The sequence below is a fragment of the Nycticebus coucang genome, chromosome 5 (genome assembly GCF_027406575.1).
Source record: "Nycticebus coucang isolate mNycCou1 chromosome 5, mNycCou1.pri, whole genome shotgun sequence".
NCBI classification, from domain to species: domain Eukaryota; kingdom Metazoa; phylum Chordata; class Mammalia; order Primates; family Lorisidae; genus Nycticebus; species Nycticebus coucang.
Window position 1 is genome coordinate 20,675,949 of NC_069784.1, and position 20,448 is coordinate 20,696,396.

Below are 20,448 nucleotides of genomic sequence, written 5' to 3' on the forward strand. Positions count from 1 at the left end.
TCAAGGTCTTCGTGACCCAGGGATGCTGGATTTCGCCTTTTTCCTTCTCCATCTCCCTCGGTCCATTCGTGCCCCACCCACCCCATCCCTCTGTTCTTCGGCGGCGCCCCCCACCCCATCCCTCTGTTCTTCGGCGGCGCCCCCGACCCCATCCTCTGTTCTTCGACCGCACTCTGGTTCCCACGTGGAGGGCTCATCTTCGCCCCGACCCCCGCCTTCGGGGGAGTTCCCAAGCTATTTTTAGCGGTGGCTGGGCCTCCTAACTCACCAGGGGAGGAGCCGCGGTAGCCGAGCGGGTGCTGCGTGGACAGAAGCCTCGGGTTTTCCGCGCATTGTTAGGGATGAACAGCCAGCCCCCCAGGCAGAGCCCTCCAGGTGGGCGTCTCGGAGGCGGGGGTGGCGCTGTTGCGACGCGAAGGGAGGATTTCCTCCCTGGTCCCGAGGAAAGCCTGCGGCGGCCCTGGGCAGGGTCCCCGCGCGGGGCAGGCTCGGCAGGGGAGGAGGTTCCCGGACACCGCGGCTTGCGTCACAGCGGGGCCGGCACCGCCGAGTCGGCTGGGCGGGCGGCGGCGGCGGCGACCCCGGGGCTGGACGCTGGGCGGCGCTGGAGGCGGCTCCGTCCGCGGCCAGGGAGGCGGAGGGGCGGAGGGCTGCGGGGCTGGGGCGTTAGCTGCGTCCCGGCTGGAAGCCCGCGAAGAGGACGAGGAGGAAGGCGCTTCTGTGGCCGCGGCCGCAGCGCTCCGGTGCGACAGGCCATGAGCGGGCGCGCCGCGGGCGACCGCGCCGCCGCCGGCCGCCGCTGAGCCCGCCCCGGAGACCGCTCGCCGCTCCCCAGCACCCTCCCCAGCCGGCAGCCTCGCGCGCGGAGGTAAGGGCGGAACTCGCGCGGGGATGGAGAGCAGCAGCCCGCAGAGGGCCACCGGGCTGGTCCGCTAGACGTGCGGAAGCCGCCCCGCCTCGCTCGCTTCCCGGCCTCCTCCCGCTCTGGGGCAGAATGCGGTCGCCTGCCCGGCGTGTGGCGCCCAGACCGTACGCTGCTACGGCGCAGGGACCGCCACCCCGTTCCCCACCATTCCACGCCGGCCTGGGCGTCCGCGCGCCGCGCTGCTGGCAGGTTGCGCGGCAGGGCGGGGTGAGAGGGGACGCGAGCGATGGTCGATCTCTCCTGCCTTGAAAATCCCTGAGACCCGGGGCCTGTCTTTCTAGTCTGTTTCCCCCGCGCCACCTCCGAACCCCTGAAGTTGGCACTTTCGGGGAGGGAAAGGAATTGATGGTCTGTGAGAAAACGAGAGAGCACAGTCTGCTCACCTGCTGGACCAGACGGAAAGGGGGGGGGCGGGGAATTAGCGGTACCGGGCGGGCCCCAGAAGCCAGGTGTCCAGGCCAGCGGTCGAGGCCAGGACCGCTACCTTCATCCCAGACCCAGGCTCACTAATCTGTTCCTTTCCAGCTGGTTCTCAGCACCCAGGTGCCAGGGATCGAGTTAGCCACTCGGGAACCCTCGATTTGCCCTGTACGCGCCAATGCCTTTCTTTTCTCCCGCAGCCCATTCTTTGCTCTCCCCGCCCAGCCCCCGCGCTCGCCGGTACACATCTGATTCCAAACTGTTTCTCCAAAACCTCGCACGGTCCCTGCTTTGCAATGGCCAAGTCACCTCGCCCGCATTCTAATGCGGATGTTTTAGAGTGTTAGGGCCAAACTTCTCCTGGTTTCAAATTCTTTAAGCATGTTAAGCTTCCAGCAAACCACCTAGGACCATCGTCCTTAAAGTAAAAAATTAAGAACGAATCAGACTTTGTGGGAGTGCCGCTGCCTGGCCGAAGGAGGCTTGAATTACCCTATTTAACTCAGCCGTTGGGGGGAGGAAAAGGTGGAGGAAATCGCAGTCCTATTTTAGTCACATAATTCTTTCGAGGCGGCGGTAGTGTGAGAAATGTAGTCTTAACCAACGGTCACATTTCCGGGCAGGTATGTGGTGGTTTCCCAAAGCGTGGATGAAGCCTCAGCGAGGACAGACGGTCGCCGAGCCCTGCAGAGCAGGGAGGGGCGGCAGGGATGGTGACCCTGTCTGTTGACACCACACTGCACCATCTCCAGAGCCATAGTGTTATACATGCATAGATTCTCTTTGCTTTTAAATAATGTGTATACAACTTGTAGACCCAAAATGTAATCTGAACTTCACAAAACTTGATCAGATTCATAAACTGTGTTGGATGTGTGGACAAAGAAAACAGATTAGATTTCTACAACTCTAACCTAGGATATTTGCATTTCTTGTGACTTGTTTAATAGGGAAGGCCAAGGGTGTAGCCCTGACGTGCTATCTGTTGGAGTGCTTAACTCAAATTTTATGTTTTGGAGTCTGTTTGTTTATTTCCTTTGAGGGAGATGTAGGGACAGTTTTGGGAAGATGAATATTTCCCTTGATTCACATAATAGATTGATTTCAGGTAAGGCCCAATGACTGTATCAAAGATAGCAAGCATATTTAACAGTATTCTTGTTATTATTAATTTTATAATTATCAAAGCCTTTGTTAAAAATACAGATCTCTCTCTCTTTCTTTTTTTTTTTGAGACAGTGTCAAGCTGTCACCCTGGGTAGAGTGCTGTGGCGTCACAGCTCACAGCAACCTCAAACTCTTGGGCTTAACTCTCTTGCCTGAGCCTCCCAAGTAGCTGGGACTACAGGCGCCCGCCACAGACCGGGCTATTTTTTTGTTGCACTTGTCATTGTTGTTTTAGCTGGCCCAGCCTGGGTTCCAACCCACCAGCCTTGGTGTATGTTGCTAGTGCCCTACCCACTGAGCTATGGGTGCAGCCTCAGCCTATTGATCTCTTATTTCCCAAATTGACTAAGCACTTAATGAAATGTGTTTTTAAAAAGAAATGCTTTTCGTGAAAAACATGTGTTAGGAGTTATAAAATGAATGCAGATTTTTCCCTTATATGAAGTTTATTTTTTACAAATAATACAAAGTTAGATACTTTTAACTCCTGAGGTTTCCAAGTCTTATCAAATTGTTTTCATGATTTTTCAGTCAGTAGTCTGTAATAATTTTGTTGTAGTCAGCTATAATATTATAATAGAATCCAAGTTTAAGAAAGAAATGAAGTGAAAACTATGCTTCTTTGCAAAGAATTATGCTAATGATTTAATATGGTATATTCCCTTAATATAGTCTAGCTGTGGTAGGTGAATAATATACATTCATATTCATACAGCAAATTCCTAAGGTAAATGGCACTGTCCACAGTTTACAGAAGAAAGAAGCTTAGAGTTTGCAACTTGCCAAAGACCATATAGCCAAGTTAATGCCTGCATAAGGCTAAGCCTCTTTAGTCTTAGTGATATACTTTTTTCTGTTGTCCAGAGCTGCTGCTTTTTTTTTTTACATAAATTTATTGTTAATAACAGATGGTGAAACAGAGGTTGTAAAGTCACCTGTGCAAGGTTTTCTATGTAGCTTGTATAAAGCAGAATTTGAATTTTGAATCAAGGCTATCTATTTCTAAGACCTATGTTCTTTTTTTGCAATTTTTGGCCTGGGTTTGAATCTGCCACCTCTGGCATATTTGGCCAGCGCCCGACTCCTTTGAGCCACAGGCATGGCCCTAAGACCTATGTTCTTGCCACTGATTTGTATTAAATGACTGATTCAGAGCTCAATCTTGTGGACAATTTACTCCTGCCCACCAACTTTCCTCTTCCACACAGCAATGATGATTTCATGGACTGCAGCATACCCCCAAGATTTTACACTCCATTCCCAGATCACAAATGAAAGCATATTACAACCAATGAAGGTTATTAGGCAGGTATCCTTGAATCCACTTAATTTCTTTTAAAAATATAAATCATTTTAGTTTGGCATGGAGTACAGAGCATGGCCTCGGAATGCAAATGAGCTCTCATTGTCAACTTCTCTGAACTCTAGTTTCTTCATGTGTAGTGGGGTTAATAAAGGCTATCTAGCTGGATCCTTGTGCAGATTAAATGGAAAGGACAGCTCCTGTCACATAGTAGATGCTCAGTAAGGATTAACACCCGTGTGTCTTAGCACGAATTGAAATTTCTGCTGTATTTCTTTATTGACTTTTCATATTCATTTAATGATTAGTCACTGCTATCAGTGATCACTCTTCATGCAGCTGTACAGCGTTCTAATCTTGTTTTTAGTACCTTCAACTTTTGAATTGCATCATTTATTTATAGTCCTAAGTTAGAAATATGCCCTCACCTTTTGTAGTTTTTCCTTTACTCTGCATTTTTGAGGACTTTACAGCAATATTTAATGGTTTGGGATCTGTGTCTTTTGGCAAGCACTGTTTCCTGTTTTCTGTCTCTCCTGATCTCTTAGCCTTGCTTCTCATCCAGGATATCATGACAACGCCAATACCTCCCTACCACACACCTCACCCTTGACCGAGCCTCTACCAGCTGAAATTCTACATCTCCTTCAAGGCCCAGCTAAAAGCCAGGTCCCTTTGGTATCTGTATGCTTCCCTCTAAACTCATTGCCAGCACACTTACAATTCAGACAACATGTACTCCGAATGCTTTTTAAAATTAAAAAAAAATAGTTATTTTTCCAGGTAATATACTATGGACAACTATAAATTCTTTGAAATCTAAGATAATTTTCAAAATTTATATACTATCCTTTGCTTGGGGTAATACATAGATAATTTCTATTTCCTGAATGAAAGCAAGTCAGAGATTCTAAAATCTTTGTAATAGTTGGGAAGGACACGCAAACAGGACAGTCCCGTTTCTCTCTATTACATGATCGTTGGTGGGGTGGTGGCCCCTTCCTTGTTGTCTTGAGACTTGTTCCCCAGCCCTCTTCATGAATTTAACTAGCATTACATTTACCAGAAGGCCATCATTCTTAAATAAAGCCTTAGCCATTAGGTACTGTGTGAGATAGCTATGTCTCATTAATAAATTGCTCCCGTGGTGATATAATAACCTCATTATGCTGCAAATATATTGAGCGCATCAACAGTATTTGAGTTCTTTGGTAGTTTAGATGGGGTAGTGGTCCAGATGGAGTTCTTTAATTAAGAATAGGATTTACCTGAGAGGAGGGAACACCTGTCTCAGAGAGAAGGTTGAAATAATGAGCAAGGAGGGTTTCAGACCACTTGGAAATAGGAGTAATCACGGCCCAGTGGGGAGGTTACCACCAGAAGTGACCTTCATGAGAAAATTAGCCCAGGCAAATGACTCCACCACAAATATGAGGAGTAGAAAAATAAAAAGAGAGAGATAAAATAGATGAAGCAGGGTTATAATGCCGTATGAGTGAGGCCTGCTAGGTATTAGTCATTCCTGGACTATAAAAATGGGAAAGAGGAAGGGGATCAAGTTGGGAAGGAGAGGAAAGTGGTGTGGTCCTGGGCAGGAATATACGTCACCTGCACCTGGAGCCAGCACAGAAGGTAAGGGCGTAATCCCAGAGCTTTGTTTCAAGCATAATTTGGCAGGAATATATAGAAAATTTCCTGATCCTTATAAAGTTCAAAATGATTAAGCTGTTTTGTGATGGGTGCCTGTAGTCCCAGCTACTTGGGAGGCTGAGGCAGGAGAATCACTTGGGCCCAAGAGTTGGAGGTTGCTATGAGCTGTGATGCTACGGCACTCTACTGAGGGTGACATAGTGAGACTCTGTCTCCAAAAAAAAAAAAATAGAATATGGTTCTATAGACTATGCTATATCTTTTTTTTCTTTTTGAGACAGAGTCTCATTTTGTTGCCGTTGGTAGAGTGCCCTGGCGTCATGGCTCATAGCAACCTCTAACTCGTGGGCCCAAGTGATTCTCTTGCCTCAGCCTCCCAAGTAGCTGAGACTACAGGCGCCTGCCAAAATACCCAGATATTTTTAGAGATGGGGGTCTCGCTCTAGCTCAGGCTGGTCTCGAACTGGTGAGCTCAGGCCATCCACCTACCTCGGCCTTCCAAAGTTTTGAGATTATAGGTGTGAGCCACAGCACCTGGCCTAGACTATGCTGCATCTAACCAAATGGCAGTTGATGGAGGAATGGTAATATGGGTTCAGAAAAGGAAACGAAGAATTGGAAAAATTCAAAAATCAGTTAAAAATATATTTTAGAGTGTAGGGAAGTATTTTGAATCAAGGGAACCTAAGAGAGCTATATGTTCTTTAATGATTCTTTCAAAGGACTGAGAAGAATAAAAGCTATTCCCATACCAGAAAAGATTGTAAAGGTAGAGCAAGAAGGGAAGTTAGTTTGTCTAAACCAAACAACTACCCAAGGGCTCAAAAAATGTGAGAAAAACATAAAGGAGCTCATAGAGAAATATTTCTCAGCTTTTCTTTCACTATCATCCTCAGCCTGTGAGCCTTTTAAAAATAAATTATAATACCATATATGTACCATTGATTTATGTACTGTGAGCCTTTGATGGGTCACAAACCATTATTTAAGATTTAAAAAAAAATCTGATCCCCCCCCCACCCAATTTTTGCCAGAGGCAGGATTGTCCCCATTGAGAATACATAGCATAGCATGATTCTATATTATATTTGAAAATGACGAAAGAACTATGTGAAACTTAAGGACACAAAGAATAATCAATGTGTCAATATATTTTTGTATGACTATAGATGATATCTTAATTTACAAATCCTCTGGAATTAAATTGCTTCTTTTTTTTTTTGGCCTCTACTTTTAAAAAGTATAATTTATTGGCTCCGAAATAGACATTTATGTGTAAAAAATGTAAGCTTCCTAGTCCATAATTTATATTGGCAAAATTATTAAATTCATAAAGTTATCTCCCAAAGCCCCTTTACCTGCATCCTTTTTCCCTCTCCCTAACCTTTAAACCTGCAGCACCCTCTGTCTCTGTCATGCTGAGAATGCTCTGATAACAGCTGTTCCTTCTTGTGACTGGTCAATCATCTATGAATATAAATTAGTTGGTCTCTACGAGAGACTTTATATATAAGATACTTATTTATAATTATGAAACCCTGTGCTCTATAGCTAAGAGATTTTGTAAGAAGTAGATTTGGGGGGAAGGGAGAACCCCTGGAGTCATTCTTGGCTTTTTCATGTTCAGTTCTTTCTGAGGTTCTGAAAGGAGCCTGGGCTTCTGATGTCTGATCTGAGCTGCTGCTTAGTCTAGAGGAGCTTGTCTTCTTTCTGTTTTGTCATGTCTTCCCCCCAAACAATTCATCCTTCATCTCCTCTAGCTTTTATTTTAACCATATTGTCCTTTTCCCTTTCCTCTATCCTCAAGCCTCCACAAATATATTTGCTTTTAATGTCTTTTCTCTCTATTTGACTTGTGGAGCTACACTGAAATTTCCATGAGGGCACAGACCAAAGCTGTCTTGTTTACTGCTGGATTCTCAGCACTTGCAAAGGGCCTGGGACATAATTGTTCAACATATAGTTATGTTGTGAGTACTTGATGATCTGTTTTACAGTAACATTTCTTACCAACTATTTGGAGTATATGCATTTCTTATATGATGATTTTAGATCCTGGTAATGAACTTTTATAGTGTAATTAAAAGTTATGTTTCCTAATAGGGACATGAAAAGCTATGTGATTGACATCTATTGGGTCAGTGCGTACTGTCTGGGTAAAGGGTATGCTTAAAACTTGGACTCAATCTGTAGAACAAAGTATGTAAACAAAAGGTGTACTCCCTAATATTCTGAAATTAAAAAAAAAAATTTAAAAAACTATGTGGTTGAAAATAAGGGAAAAGCATGTAAATAATTATAAATTAAGAGCAAGCATATAACACCCAAGGCTAGGACATTAAAGTAAATCCTAGTTAAAAGTCACTAAGTAAGTTAAAAATACGAAAACTCGTAAGTCCTGTGAGTTCTCCCTAGGTATTTTAAGAACCTGTCAAAATCAATAAAAATGACTAGCTAGTCTTTCTCAAATACCTTCCAAAAATATCTTTTGTGTGTGTGTGTGAATAGAAAAGATATAACATATAAACATAACTTCTGTAGAGGATTATTTAGTTAAAAGCACCTTGTTTTTTTTTTTTTTTTAAGATAAAGTGTCACTATGTCACCCTTGTGCCTTGGTGTCACAGCTCACAGCAACCTCAAACTCTTGGGCTCAAGCCATTCTCTTGCTTCAGCCTCCCAAGTAGCTGGGACTACAGGTGCCCGCCACAACGCCCAGCTATTTTTGGTTGCAGTTGTCATTGTTGTTTAGCAGGCCGGACCCAGGCTCAGACCCACGAGCCTCAGTGTATGTGGCCAGTGCCCTACTCACTAAGCTACAGGGGTGCTGAGCCACACCTTGATTTTTTAAATAACTATGGGGATGGCTTTATTAAGAAAACATAGTCAGGTTCATTTTTATGTGTATTATCTCCCGTGGCATTAGCAAAGTCCACTATCAGTAAAGGGAGGAAATACTGTGCAACACACATAACTTTCTAGCTCATGCACAGTTATGTGGATCATCATCACCAGAAAATGATTATCAGCTGACAAGGTAGCAGCTGGAGGTGTGTTCAGGGTTGAATCTGAATTGGATGTTTCAAGGATCTGAATGGCTTAAAAATAAACATATATCTCGTGTTTATATAAGTAAGTCCATGGTGGATAGAGTTCCTTATTGTTGAAGCAAGGATCTGAAATTAGCTTGGAAAAATAAAATAAATTAAAATGAAAGGAAATAGTCAAAACCAAGCAATTAAATTCATTAAAGGAAAGTACAAGGGGGTTACCTTAAAGAAAAAAAAACATACAAATGTACTTAATTTTTGTTTGTTTTGTTATATTTCTTGCTGTATCACCAGTATTTAGAATAGTATGTGAAGGGGTTTGGGGTCACCAGATGAGGGGTTCTTGATGTGAGGAATAAATAGGCTTGACGCAGAGTCTGTGTTGGGGGACTGAGGAACTCTGGGAGGAGCCCTCCCGAGTGCTTATTATCATGAAATGGGAAGCAGTAGGCAAAAGCTGCTTGTGACATTAGCACTGATTAAGGAGGACATGGGAAAGGTCAGATAGAATGTCTTTGTTTTTGCAAAACCGCAGACCTTGAGCACAGCCTTTGCCTGCACCATCAAGAGACCTTTGGGATCTAGAGAATCTTTACCATAACTATTATTGCCACATTGATATATACACTGTCTCTTGGAGGCCAGTTTTCTGATCTCTTGCACATTCATAACTCATGCCATTCTCATGATTCTCCGGGTCTCTCATGTAGGAAGCGAGACTTATGCTAAAGATCAGGGCTTGGGCCGCGCCTGTGGCTAAGGAGTAGGGTGCCGGACCCATATACCTGGGGTGGTGGGTTCAAGCCCGGCCCTGGCCAAAACTGCAAAAAAAAAAAAAGAAAAAGCAGGGCTCAATTTGCCCTATAAGTATGTAACATGAAGCAAAGAATTAATACATATTTGCTGGTTGAAGAAATGAATGAAATGCAAGATGGAGAAAGACTGTGCTGTCAGAGCAAAAGTAAAATTATTCCTAAGGGGATGGTAAAAAGTAACTAGTAAACTGTTAGAAGAAAACTTCTTGGACAAATAATTTATGAGCATATGCCAAAGTTTTATCTCAGTTTCATATGTAAAAAGGTTTCTGGTAAGTTGATTAAAAAATTCATTCTTAGGGACATTTAATTTAAAAAGTGAATAGTTAAATATTGTGAGACTAGCTAAAAAATGTGGATTCAAGGTCACTAGACTTTTGACTGACAGCTGACAACTAACTGGCTGGCTAGGAAGCCAGTTTCCAAAAACATGTCTTTCCCTTCTAAAGTTAATGAGAAAATTCCTTAAGCATTTTATTAGGAATATTAATTTCTTCACAGAAGGAGACTGAATTCTACTTTCCAAGTAGGTCCGATTCCAAATCAAGTTTGAAACATTTATAACAAAATAGTCACTCAATTGAAACAATCTTTGCAGATTAGTCTTCAGGGAAGGATCCATCCATCTCATTCCATTTTTGTATTAAAGGCATTGAATTTGTTGCTTATTCATTCACTGTTCATCCACAGTCAAGATTACGAGGAATATTTTTTACGAACACTGATAATATTTTGTTTTCTGTATCAGGGATGTTTTTCAAAGCATAATCTGGACTAATACTATTTCAGTGTTATCTGTTTTATATAGTTTATGAACCTGGGTTTCTATATATATGTTCTGTGGAGCATGTTTTATTTGAATAGGTATAGTAAGAAGTGTTTATTAACCCATTTAAACCATCCTGTTGTGTGGTTAGTAAATTCATTGCCAATGATATCGAACAACCACTAAGGCTAAGGAGTTAACTTCTTTATGGAGGCTTTGTAAAATCCTTAAAGTTACATTTTGTATTGCTTCTTACACACTAGAAACACTTTTTCCAGTATTGCCCTTTCAACTTAACTACTCCAAGGCTAGAATTCAAGCAGTATCTAATTAATCATCAGATTTTTGTCTAGAGTAATTATAACTGTGGTCCCTATTTTCTTGAGGATCCTCTTTTCCCCCTAAGATTCTTATCCTGCTAGAAAGTTATATTCTTTACCGTTTGAAAAGCTGAGATTCTGTAGGTCATGGAATAGGTACGAGCCTGGTTAGTATCCAGGGAAGACAACATTGTAGGCCTCACTACCATTTAAAGTGTGGCACTAGGACCTTCATAGAAGAATTATTGTAGCAAACTAAATCAGTCTCTAAAAGTGATACTTTGGGCAAGTTATGTTACAAATGAGGCTTATGCAAGGAAGACATATTCTTTTTTTTTTTTTTTTTGCAGTTTTTGGCCGGGGCTGGGCTTGAACCTGTCACCTCCAGCATATGGGGCCGGTGCCCTACTCCTTTGAGCCACAGGCGCTGCCCCGGAAGACATATTCTTAATGAACCTATGCAAATAGCTACATTACCAGGAGAAGTAAAGGTCTCGGTGTTTATAGTAGTGACTGCCATTCTGCATAGTTTTGATCTAGGCAAATTTATCTTTGCTATGTCACATTCTCTAGAAAATCATAGATTCCATTATAGGGGAGTTATCAGGTGGAGGGAGGGTGATTGGTGGGATTATACCTGTGGTGCATCTTACAAGGGTACATGTGAAACTTACTAAATGTAGAATATAAATGTCTTAACACAATAACTAAGAAAATGCCAGGAAGGCTATGTTAACCTGTGTGATGAAAATATGTCAAATGGTCTATAAAACCAGTGTATGGTGCCCCATGATCGCATTAATGTACAGAGCTATGATTTAATTAAAAAAAAAAAACTATTATGGTATAGGGGAGTTATCCACAAATAAATTTTTATTGCTTTTAGATATAGCTAGAATAAATAAAGTTTATCTAACTTGTCTTTAGCAATAACTAGTTGTGTTTTTCTAAGTTTACCTCTTTAAATTCCAAGCATTAAAAGAATTTTTTTGTTTTTCTGAGTATTTACTAGTTTGGAGTCACAGCTTTTCCTATTATCATTTCATACAGGATGTTTTCTTTCGTGGAGAGGGAATACTAGAGATTATATGAGTTCTGGAATTCTAAAGTGTATGCTTGTGCTCTGCAGTGCTCTATTTGAATTCCAGTGTAGCTGCACGCATCACCAACTGTCAGCCATGTTTAAGGTAGACATGTTTTGGTTTAGAGTTTTTTAAAAAGATACCGTACAAGTGCAATGAAATAAACCTGCTACACTAAGGGTTTGAGATCATCTAAGAAGAAAAATAAGGAAATAAGGGCTTTATCAAATAACTTTCAAAAAATAAAATATCAATGCCAAGATAACTGTGAGCAGATAACAATTATAAACTCTGAACAAAATAATAAAACGCAACTATTTGAAGGCAGCAGAGAGCAACCAAGGGCAAGCAGAAATTGGAGTGCAGCTGATTGTTGAGACAAACAGCACTGGGGAAGACTTGATTATTTCCTCCTGAAACTTTTACTAGCCTAGATGGTCAAGAGCTGCTAACCCTCAAACCCAACACTGTAGCCATACATGATTTGCAAAGTAAAAAGGTAGAATGCGAGCCTTCCACAGAAGCTAGAAAGTGTCCTGGGGGAAAAAAGGTATCCCATTAAAAGGAGAGCTCCCAAATCTGCATATAAATTATTTCCAAATCTCTGCCGGACTCCAGGAATGCTCATGGGAGATGACAGTGTACTTGAAAACCACAGCTGAAAGGCTGGAACTACTTCAGCTGCTGCTCTCCTTTTGGAAGATGGAGTTTAGAGTTTGAGTATAACCAAGTTAATGCCCTGCTACCAAAATCAGTACTTTTCAGTGTGTACAAAACATCTGCTCCTCTTTAGTGGTCCAGATTTGGAACATGATCTTAAAGTAAAGTAATATTTTAAAATGTTGTCAGATAAGAATATAGATGCCCAAGGATAAGAGAAATCCAGTGCTGGCTAGTTTATTAATTAGTAACAACTATGTAAGAAATGTTAGAATTTCAATTTCTCTGAGGACCAGAAATCTTTATTATTCTGCTTGTCATTTATAATTTTGAAATACCAAAAAGCAGCACGAAAGCATGAAAGCTAATTGTCCCTTCTGTAAGAAAGTATTTGGGTTGGGTGAGAAAAAATTATTTTTGCTATCTGGGTACAGTTTACAATAAATACATAACTTTTTTTTTTTTGGAGACAGAGCCTGAAGCTGTTGCCCTGGGTAGAGTGCTGTGGCATCACTGCTCACAGCAACCTCCAACTCCTGGGCTTAAGTGATTCTCTTGCCTCAGCCTCCCAAGTAACTGGGACTGTAGGCACCTACCACAACACCTGGTGTTTTTTGGTTGTAGTTGTCATTGTTTGGCAGGCCTGGGCTGAATTCAAACCTGCCAACTCTGTTGTATGAGGCTGGTGCCTTAGCCGCTTGAGCTACAGGCGCCAAACCAATAAATGAATAACTTTATAGACACATACTAAGAAAAGAGCATCTCCAAAATAATTTCTTTTTTGAGTTACCAATTATCTATTCTACTTAGCTACTTTAGAAAATAAGCAGAAAGAGGGACGGAGGGAGGGGGGTGGGGCCTTGGTGTGTGTCACACTTTATGGGGGCAAGACATGATTGCAAGAGGGACTTTACCTAACAATTGCAATCAGTGTAACCTGGCTTATTGTACCCTCAATGAATCCCCAACAATAAAAAGAAAAATAAATAAATAAATAAATAAAAAGAAAATAGTCTCAGTAGCTTTGTGCCTATTTTGGACATTTCATGTAAATGGTATCATACAGTCTGTGGTCTTTTGTGACCAGCTCAGTTCACTTAGTGTGCATGTGAGTTTCATCTAGGTTGTGGTTCATATCAGGACTTCACTTCTTTTCATTGTCAAATAATATTCCAGAGTATGGACAAACGGCATTTTGTTTATTTCTTACTTAATGGGCATTTTTGCCTTTTAGCGACGGTAAATAGTTCTTATAGGAACATTCATGTGAACATTCAATTCTTTTTGTATATTTACCTAGGAGTGGAATTTCTGGGTAATATAGAAACTCTCTCTTTGACATTTTTATGTAAATAAGGTGTAATTTTTACATCAAATCCCAAACTAGACTAAACTCAGGGCTAAGGCATTTAACCGTCTTTTCCTATGAAATTAAACAGTTTAATTTGTCTAGGTAGTCATCATTATCAGGAGTATCAATTGAATTTCAAAATTGTAAATAATTCACTTATATTTGTAAGCAAAGTATTATTAAAGCACTAATAAATGTTTTTGTTATCAAAATATTATTAAAACACCAGTAAATCTGTTTACATATTGGATTTAAATTCTGATTAAGAAATATAAAAAGGTCTACCAAAAGCTGATCAAATATCTATTTGTATATTTTTTGTTCCTCATCCTTAGTGACCTATATAACCCAAACTTCCCTTGTGTGCATTTTTTTTCTCTTTTTGTCGTATGCATGCCTGAGGAGAAAGAATTTTTCAGATTGCCTTTTTTTTTTGTAACAGCGTCTTGCTGTCACTCAGGCTAGAGTTCAGTTGCACAATCATAGCTCACTGCAGCCTCAAACTCCTGGGCTCAAGCGATCCTCCTGCCTTAGCCTCCAGAGTAGTAGTTGGACTATAGGCCCATACTACCACACCTGGCTCAGATGCCCTTATTTTACATGTATGTAAGTGCTGTTAGCATCTGTCTAGAAAATGTGAACTGCATTTGTTTGAAAAACTTTACAGTCTGGTTAATACCTCCTTGGAAGGTGATAAAGGGACTTTTGAAAAGTAAAACACCTTTCCTTGATAAAGTCTTTCAGAGCCTACTCAATATTGTCCAGGCTGCTAGGGGAGAAACATCTCATAAGTTGTAGATTCTATCCTTTTGAGTCTTTTTTTTGAGACAGAGTCTCAAGCTGTCACCCTGGGTAGAGTGGTGTGACATCACAGCTCACAGCAACCTCCAATTCTTGGGTTTAAGCGATTCTCTTGCCTCAGCCTCCAAAGTAGCTAGGACTACAGGCAACTGCCACAACACCTGGCTATTTTTTGGTTTTAGTTGTCATTGTTGTTTGGCGGGCCTGGGCTGGATTTGAACCCGCCAGTTATGGTGTATGTGGCTAGCGCCCTAGCCACTTGAGCTATAGGCGCTGAGCTCTTTTGAGTCTTTTTTTAAAAAGATCTATTTCTTAAATTCACTGTTAGCCACAGACCTGGCAGAAATTTCCTTTAACCCTTTCTCTTCACACCCTTATAAGGATACTCAGGAAGAGTTCCCATTTTCTCTTTATTTCAAAGTCAATCCCTTTGTTTACTTGAGTTTTTCTCCTACAATACAGGACAAACTCCTGTGACTACTAAACCTTCCTTTTTAGAGGTGTTCAGATTATAGGTCTATGACGTAACCACAGGACTCACTGACCAAAGTAACAGAGCACTATAGATAACAACTTAAAGACAAACAAAAATGTACAGAAAACCTCTGAACCAATTTTTATAGTATATATTTTTAACTTAGAAACCGCAATATAGATGCAAGTGTATACACAGATAAAACCCCTGTAGGAAAAACACAAAATAAATTGAGACTTCTGTGAATGTTATCAAAGGATAATTTTTAAATTAAGAATTTTTTTTTTTTTTTATAGAGACAGAGTCTCACTTTACTGCCCTCGGTAGAGTGCCGTGGCGTCACATGGCTCACAGCAACCTCCAGCTCTTGGGCTTACATGATTCTCTTGCCTCAGCCTCCCAAGTAGCTGGGACTACAGGTGCCCGCCACAGCGCCCGGCTATTTTTTTGTTGCAGTTTGGCCGGGGCTGGGTTTGAACCCACCACCCTCGGTATACGGGGCCGGCGCCCTTCTCACCAAAGGATAATTTTTTAAACGTTAACGATGACTCTTAAGTAGAAATCGAATTACATGCCAAAAATTTATTTCACTCATAAATGAGGGGGCAGGGAGGAAGGTAAACTGGTTCAAAGAGCATTCAAGGAATTATTTTAAAAGAGAATATTATAATAAAGCAGCTAGGTTAGATCTAAATCTAGTAATTACCTTCGGAGAAATAAAAACTATAATATTTTAAGTTTTTCTATTGGACAAAATTGTATAAGTCTGGAATTATGTCAATAGGAATTAGCAAGTAAAAAAAAAAAAAGGGTGTATTTCCCTACATAATCCTTGAATGGTCAGTGAAATAATTCCTCAGTATTCCATTGAAAGGATATACTACTCTCCCTTTGCCTCATTTCCAAGTTTGTATACTTTTAAAAACAATGCATACTTGCTCCTCCTCAGCTTTCTTCGTAAGGATTTTGGTTGTTTCTTACTAGTAGAACTAACGTGTTAAATATGAAACACTGGGCATGGAAGTCCTCAAACTTAAAACATAGGACAGAAACTTTGGGTTTTGCAAAGTTTATAGGTCTTAGATATCAAAATACTGCTCTAATTTCATCCTGGGGAAGGAGTCTTGTTTTAACTCCAACCCTAAATTCAACCAATTCTTAGGATCCAAACAGCTTGCCAAGCTATCGACTTAGATGGGAAATCATCTGACACTCCGTAAAACTGGAGTCCTTTCAAATAGCCATTAGACTTTGACGTTCAAGTAAGTACTCAAATTGTCACATTTCAGCAAAATATCCAAAGATCAGGAAGAGCAGCACAATGGATCTCATTAGCTTACTTGCCATGAAGTACTTCAATCCAGACACTCCTAATAGCTCTGCTTCTCTTAAAGTGAACAAGTCTCCAAGAACCATTACAATAGGAACTGACAAGCTGTGGCCCACGGAATCTGGGTTTGTAGGCTGTTTTTGTAGGGCCCACTTGCTGAGATTGGGTTTTATATTTCTAAAGCATTATTTAATTTTTTTAAAAAAAGTAACGTAGACTACATCTGACCTAAAAAGCCTAAGTATTTGCTATATTTCCCTTTCTGGAAAAAAGTTTACTGATCCTACATTAAAAAAACAAATTGACAAACAAGTTGCTTGTTTGTATGTACTAAAATTGTATTAACAAATTTGCTGTAAGAGAAAAGTTTTCTAGTAGACAAATTCAAGGATTTGCTTTTGGTAGAGACATTTTATAGCAAAAGGAATAGTTAGAAAATCATTAGATTTGACATCAAAAGAAAATAATACTTGGTTAAAGGTCACTAAACTCTTAGTTGATGTCTGGTCAACTGAGTGGTAGTAACTGATTTCCCATAAAAAGTCTTAGTGTCATTAAAGTTCACAAAGAGAATCAGTGGCTTAAGCATTTTATCAGGAACACTAATTTATTTCTAGGAGGTTATGAGTAACATCACATAAACAGGTTTGGGGTCATTTTCCTTTTTCAAGGAATGTAGTAGTATACCTTAAGAGCATACACTGGGATGCAATAAAAGAAGACTGTAGGGGGTGGCACCTGTAGATCAGTGGGTAGGTGCTGGCCACCTACACCAAGGGTGGCAGGTTCGAGCCCAGCCTGGGCCTGCTCAACAGCAAAGACAACTGCAACAAAAACGTAGCTGGGCACTGTGGCAGGTGCCTGTAGTCCCAGCTACTTGGGAGACTGAGGCAAGAGGATCGCTTAAGCCCAAGAGTTTGAGGTTGTTGTGTCATCCTCTATCAAGGATGACACAGTAGTGGGACTCTGTCTCAAAAAAACAAAAGAAGAAAGAAAGACTGTAGACTGTAGGAATCTTTTGTTGCCACGCTAATTTTCAGCTTGTGAAGTTTGAACTATACAACTGAACAGGAAGATGAAGCACTTGAAAAGAATCTGAAGACCATCCCACAAAGTGGATTAAAGCTTTGAAAAACAGGACCTGGTGGAAAAGATGAATTGACATGTTTTCCACTAAGATGAGAGGTCAAGGAAAAAGTGAATACTTATTTCCCGGGGTGTGAGGTGATCTCCAGCTGAATGTGAAGAGCAATTGTACATCTCTTGCGGGGGTGTCCAAACTTTTGGCTTCTCTATGCCACATTAGAAAAAGAGTTGTGTTGGGTCACACATTCAATATACAAACATTAAGGAAAGCTGATAAGCACTAGCACCACAGACCACAGAGAAGCAAAAAAGTCCTCACATAATCCGCATGTGGCTCACAGGCCACAGCTTAGACACCCCTGAAACCTGCTTGGATGTCAGTGGTTAGAAAGAACTTTCAGACACTAAGTAATCAGCCTTTTTACAAATTGGTAACCATGAACTCCGGGGCTCAAGAGATCCTCTTGCCGCAGCTACCCAAATAGCTAGGACTACAGACAGGTGTCACTGCATTTGGCTAATTTTTCTATTTTTTTTGTAGAGACAGGGCATGACTCACTGGGATACATATTTTGTATTTATATTTCATTGGCTAGGACTAAGTCCCATGGTCACATTTGCCTGCAAGGGGGGCTGGAATATGCACTTATCTATTACTATATAAAAAGGAGAGTCTGGATATTGGGAAACGACAAGCTGTCCCCTCCCTGTGATGCTGCTGAGAAGAGCGCAGCGTAGTAGAAGCAACAAGGTTTGATGAGTGGGCCCTTTCAGTGACCACTCCTAGAAGTTAGTGACTCAGTTTATAGAAAACCTCCCTCGAGGGGACATGTTTATCCCACAGATTGCTGCTGGTTTCCTCAGCCGTAGCTGCTGATCATCCTGTAGATCCCAGAAAGGCAGCTGTGTTTCTGGAGGACGGTGGTCAGAGCACTAGCCTTTCCATTAGCCAGTGAACTTCACCTTGTAGGTCTAACCACCTGTAAGGTATGGGGTAGGAATGGGCCCTTGTTCTTCAGCACCTGTTCATTGACTTTATTATTAGTGATCTTAGCTCTTGAGGCTCCCTTAAAACTTTGGGTCATGCTCGTGAGATCCTGGGTGCCAAATAAGCTCCAAGAGTCGTGTAGTAGGTGAGGGGTCTAGAGAACTGCACACCTGACATCTCTGGGTTTTCGGGTTATCTACTAAGAATTGGGGTTGGCATTTCATGGAGTTTTGTTTCCGTATATCCATGCAACAAGGATATGTAGCGCATGGAGTTAGAGATGGTTGATTTAGAGAAATTTGACTATCTTGAGGCAGTGGAAAAATTACCGAATGAAATGTTTTGTGTTTTGTTTTGTTTGGAGGCAGAGTCTCAAGCTGTCACCCTGGGTATGGCCATTGTGCCATGGTGTTATATCTCACAGCAAACTCCAACTCTTGGGCTCAAGAGAGCCTCTTGCCTTGGTTTTTCTATTTTTAGTAGAGAATCGGGTTAAAGAAAATCTCCCTTAAAGAAGATTAAGAGATGGGGTCTTGCTTTTGCTAAGACTGGTCTCAAACTCCTGAGCTCAAGCAATCCACCTGCCTCAGCCTCCCAGAGTACCAGGATTACAGGTGTGAGCCACTGTACCCAGCCTCAAATAAAATGTTTTAAAGAGGACACCACAGTTTGGGGGTACTTTGGGCACTTTCTGTGAACAAAAGATATAGAGGAACATACATTAAATTGGATTTTTCAGAATCCAGAAGATTCCCAAGAGAGAAACATCGCTAATACTTTCTTAATTAAATAATGAGGGTGATAGTCATCACATTTATTTCCAGGTACTTTTCCAAGTGTGCATAATTTAAAGAGGTTAAATGACCTACCCAAAGTCACCAGCCAGTAGCCATAAAGCTATATTTCAAACCCTAGGTCTTTCTGGCTAAAAACTTACACATTATTACACAAAATGGTGGGTAGAGATGACATACTATTATTATTTTTTAGATTAATGTGGCTATTTTTGATTAAGAGTTCTGGGAACACGATGTTCTATGAGGTTTTATATATACATGTATATATATGCCTATGTGGTAATAACAGGAGTTTTTTTATTAGTTTTGCTGTTGACATATTTTGGACTATGGGCTTCATATCACCCAAATGGACAAAACAATTGTAATTAATTCATAGAAAAAATAATTTGCACAAATCACCTTTAAATTTTATATTAAAATGTTGTTAATATAATGTTGGTATCCTAAATAGGCACATATCTGTCTTCATGACTGGTTAGTCTCACTGTGGTCGTGGGCCCGGTAGGTCATGGCCACTATGGTTTAGAAGATGCTGGGTTGGTATGTTGACAGTCTGTTTCTGCAAAACTTTCTAGAGACCTATTCTTCAATAGAAGGAAAAACAATTTAAACCCAGACTGGGGCTATGCACAAAAGACCATACCATATTATAAAATAATAGACTATATTATAAACTGAAACAAAAATAGACTATTTCTAGAAAATCTCAGGAATATAAGTGTGTGACTATCTTTACATTTACTCAGCTGGACTGAGGTTTTTTTAATGGAAATATACCATGCTTTCAAAAAGCCCCCTTGTACCACGTCCAAATAAGAGCAGAATAGAGCTCTTATATGAGGAAACCACAGATCTTGAAAACAGTAGTTTTCCTTTGACGTTCTTTGGCCATAATACAGTTTGGCTTAACTAGCATTTCTGGTAATAGAGTTGCTTAAGTCTCAGAATTAGTTTGCTTAGAATTTTTATATTTCTGCCAGACCTCTTCCTGTTGACATAGTCAAAGTGAATCAAAATTATTTTTGTGACATCATAAGCAGGGTTAAGTATAGCGTTTGAAAACAGTAAGGCTTTGATAGATTAATTAATCTATTTTATGTGTTTGCTTAGAAATCTAGACTGAAGCCTATTTTAAAATATAGTTTCTAGAATATAATCTGAAAACAGCTTTAAAAATTTTTAAGCTCAATGAGGTGTTAAAATAGGCATTTCCCGTATGTCAACATCTCATACCCCCAGGCATTGTATTTGGTGAAAGTAGTGACAGTGGTGGAATCACTCACTACATTGTGAAAATAGGTGGCTATGCCCTTATTTTAACTAGATTATACCTAAGCACCATCTCTATTTTTATATGTATTAGGATGACCTACGAACAGGATTAAGGAAATCCTCATTATCTTTCCAAAATTAAGCAATTGATGTAAACATTGAACTTGTATACAATTGTTTTTCATAC

At 40.7% G+C, this 20,448-nt stretch overlaps 1 protein-coding gene across 2 annotated transcripts in view; it reads left to right on the forward strand.

The window, feature by feature from the left end:
• The first annotated feature begins 352 nt into the window (after positions 1–352).
• The window catches only part of LRRC8C (leucine rich repeat containing 8 VRAC subunit C), a 76,576-nt gene continuing 56,480 nt past the window's right edge, over positions 353–20,448 (forward strand). Inside the window, exon 1 of one of the 2 annotated variants that reach the window (XM_053590836.1) lies at positions 353–375. The gene's annotated coding sequence lies outside the window, so the exon portion shown is untranslated. Of the gene's footprint in view, positions 376–586; positions 869–20,448 lie in introns of those variants that run through there. The other variant, XM_053590835.1, reaches the window with a different exon arrangement.